This window comes from Felis catus, chromosome F1 (genome assembly GCF_018350175.1).
Source record: "Felis catus isolate Fca126 chromosome F1, F.catus_Fca126_mat1.0, whole genome shotgun sequence".
Lineage (NCBI taxonomy): Eukaryota > Metazoa > Chordata > Mammalia > Carnivora > Felidae > Felis > Felis catus.
In genome coordinates, this window is record NC_058384.1 from 48,660,777 (window position 1) to 48,664,798 (window position 4,022).

At 34.0% G+C, this 4,022-nt stretch overlaps 1 long non-coding RNA gene across 1 annotated transcript; it reads right to left on the reverse strand.

Annotated features, from left to right (window-relative positions):
* Nucleotides 1-886: 886 nt before the first annotated feature.
* LOC123382806 lies at nucleotides 887-3,577 on the reverse strand. The gene is made up of 2 exons (XR_006591780.1): nucleotides 3,517-3,577; nucleotides 887-2,929 (listed from the first exon to the last, which is right to left on the reverse strand). It is a non-coding gene; the product is annotated as an uncharacterized LOC123382806 (long non-coding RNA).
* Nucleotides 3,578-4,022: the final 445 nt, after the last annotated feature.

The following is a 4,022-nucleotide window of genomic DNA, read 5'->3' on the forward strand; positions in this document are numbered from 1 at the left end:
TAATATAATTTATTGTCAAATTGGTTTCCATACAACATCCATAAACTTTTTAAAGTAATGAATCTTATCTTCCACAAGATTTCATAATGGTATCTCCATTTAGGTTATGTTGGTTTTCCTAATTTGTTCTTATGGCTCTTAGACAAATTCCTCCTACTTTTCACTGTCTTTTTTTCTTCCTCTCTATTTATTTAAATGACATATTCTCTAAAATCCAAATAAAATGCCATTTTTTTAGAAAGCCTTCCCAAATGAAGCCATTGTGTGGTGATATTGCCTTTATCTAAATTCAAAGCTTTTGGAAATGCCCTTCTGACATCAACTCTGTGGCTGCCTTGAGTTGCTCTTAAACTCTTGTGTTATTTAATTTTCATGTCTTAATGACCTAGTCAACAAATTCAACAATACTAAACCACTAGTGTGTATCAGGTAATTTCACATATACTTTTATTTAATCCTCACAAAATACACATGAGATACGTGTAATTATTTTTATCTTACAAGGGAATAAACTTTAACAATAGGATAATTTCCCCAAGCCACACAACTGATTAATTTCGGGGAATATAAGTGATTCTCAAACCTCTGATTCTAACTATAGCATATTCTTTTTATATGATGGCTATTATTTCTTTCCCAATAGAATTTTAAGTTACTAAAAAATGAGTCTAGGGGCGCCTGGGTGGCTCAGTCGGTTGAGTGTCCGAATTCAGCTCAGATCATTATCTCCCAGTTTGTGAGTTTGAACCCTGCATCAGCCTCTGTGCTGACAGCTCAGAGCCTGGATCCTGCTTCGGATTTTGTCTTCCTCTCTCTCTCTGCCCCTACCCTGTTCACATTCTGTCTCTCTCTCTCTCTCCAAAATAAATAAACATAAGAAAAAAAATGAGTCTATGTGTGATGCATTTTTATGATCCACCTCACTTTGCCAAGTACCTTGCAAGCAACAGAAACAACAGATACATACTTGTTGGTTGAATTAATCACATAGCTCTCTTTCCTGAAATATCCACATTTTTGACCAACCCCTAACTAAATTCTATGCATCAGCCAAAGGAAATATCATATTTTACCTCATTTATTAGACCATGGCTGTATACTATATTTTTCTGGGTTACTGTTCTCCTAATGTACTCTTGGGTACTTGTTCATATGACACCTTATTACCTGCTTCATATTTCATGTATCAAATATTTTATGTTTGTTATTCAATCACTTTTTCCAATGTCCTGTCAAAGATAGTTAATATCTGGAAGACTCAGAGTCACAACTTTTCTTCTTCAAGATTTCTCTTAGTATTTTATTTTCTGCAGCTCGGATAGGATATTCCTTGGGGGGTTTTGTTTGTTTCTTTGTTTGTTGTTGTTGTTTTGTTTTTATTTTTGTACTTCTTATGCTAGATAGTCACTGAGCTTCCTGGATCTGTAGTTTAGTGACTGTCATTAATTTTGGCAAATTCTCAGTCATTATTTCTTCAAATATTTCTTCTGTTCCTTTTTTATTTTCTTCTTCTGGGATTTCCATTATAATTTTTGGATATTCTGTTCCATATTTTTCATTCTTTTTTCTTCACATTTCAGTTTTGGAAGTTTCTACTGACATGTCTTCAAGTTCTTTGATTTCTTCCTTGACCATGTCCAGCCTATTCATTAACTACATTTTTTTATTTTTATTTTTTAAAAATATCTTTGACTTGTAACATTACCTTTTGATTCTTGCGTTTCCATCACTCTGTTTCTATTTATTACTTATCTGTTCTTGCGAGGGGTCTACACTTTCTGTTTAAACCCTTAGCACATTCATCATAGTTATTTTAAATTATTTATCAGATAATTCTAAAACCCCTGCCATTTATGAATCTGATTCTCAGACTCAATTTATCTCATCACATTTTGGGTTTTACCTTTTAGCATGCCTTGTAATTTTTTGTTGAAACCAGGCATGATGTGCCAGGTAAATGGAACTAATGTAGATAGACCTTCAGGTGAAGCTTTATGGTTATCAGACTGGAAGTTAAGTTGTTTTTATTGTTTGCTGTAGCCTTTCTGTCAGAAGCTTAGCTTTTCTCTTGTATCATCCTTTGTGTCTCTCCTGTTGTTTTCAGGTGTCCCTAGAGACTTCAGTCATATCTGAAGTTTAAGGTTCATTTATCTGTAATCACCTATTATTTTACAGGAACTCTATTGAGGTGGTGGTAAACTGAGTGAGGAAGGGGATTATTCTATGATTCTATGATTAGGGCTCTGTCTTTTAGTGAGATTGAATTGGGTATTTCTATTTCCCCACATAAAAGGCTACAAGGGGCTGGAATTAGGTGTTTTTCTATCCCCATGTCAATTAAACTGGTATAACCCCAGTGGGTTAGGCTCTGGGAAAACAGTTTCCTTTCAGGGCAGGTTTTGCTAAGGAGAACAGAGAACTCGGCATAATCCGACAAGGTTTACATTTTCCTTCTCTCTCTGGGATGCACTAGGGGATTATTTAGTAATCATCACAATAGGAACCCAATAGGGCAAAATGTGGGAGCTCCTCTAAGCCTGGACTCCTTTGGAATTTTTAACTCTCCAGCTAGTATACACTGAGCCCTCAACAACCAGTTATAGTTTAAAATGTTCTGATATTGGCTCAGCTGTGGGCTTCTTTCTGCTCCTGGTAAGTTTTGATTCTCCATATCCATCTGTCTGTCCAGTTCTCAGGGCAGTAGTTAGTCCTGTGACTTCAATTCTGATGGCTCTAAAAAGAGTTGTTGATTTTCAGTTTGTTCGGCTGTTTTCCTGTTGTAAGGAAGGAGGTGATGACTTCCAAGCTTCGTGCATGTCAGACTGGGAACCAGATGTCATATTTACACATATTTTGCCAATTTATTGGATCTTTATTGTTTTATCATTCACCTGTGATGTCTCAAGAGCAACCAAGTCTTAAATGATACCTGAGTCAAAGAATATCACAAAAAAGAGAATTGTTGAGAAAGAAAAGAGGAAGGAAAAAGAGGTAATGTTAAAAAATAAAATCTGAATATTCTCATTCCATTTAACTTGTTGCATTCTATTTTTAAGATACTCAGCTTATTACAAGACATCTAAAATCTTCATCCAAATAAAATAAAACAAAATAAAACAAAATAAAATAAAACAAAATAAAATCTTCATCCAAGTTTACAAGTACACCCAAAAACTTAGAGGCTTGGATCTTAAGAACTTTGTTAAAAGTTAATTCTCAGAATAGAACAATGAATACTCTTTTGCCCATTGAATGAAGGCAGTCCACAGTTTTTAAATCATAGTGTCATATACCTTAGTTAATCACATACTCTCATAAAAATAACCTTACAGTTTATTTTCCATATTTCTGATACTATTTAAAGTAACAATAGGAAGTAGATAAATAAATTAAATTGGTTTTAGTTGAGCAAAATAAGAGAAAAATACTTGCTTTGATTTTCCATTTTCTTGATACAAATAAAATGTCAAAACAATTGTAAATGTTATTATGCTTAACTCTATTTCTTTCACCTACATCATCTTTAGGGATGACAGTCGGCTTCTGATGAATTCCTCCTTGCATTTGTATGATCACTGTTTTAGAAATTGAAAGAGGTGAGTAAAATCAACCAGAAAAATGGCATATAGCCTTCCACTAGGGAGAAGCTAATAGCTATATCTGGGAAATTTTTCTTCAGAAAACAAATTATACCACGAGATTATTTACATATCTATAAATACAAATTTTAAAATATATACCATAATGAAAAAAAACATGTAAAAACATGTGAATGAGAGAAAATAAGTTTATTCAGCCCAGGTTGTTTGGGGAATTTTCTGAACCCATTGCAAAGATCCTATTAGCAGCTTAGTCTTTTTCATAATGTGTTTTATGCACAGCACTGCTGTTCACATTCTCCAAACACACCCTGACTCTATTCTTTTGTCTTAAATGCATTGTATTTGCAGTGTTTGACACTGGGAACATTTTTCTCCTCTTTGCTTCAGTCCCTTGAGGACCAGGCACAGACTTCACTATTC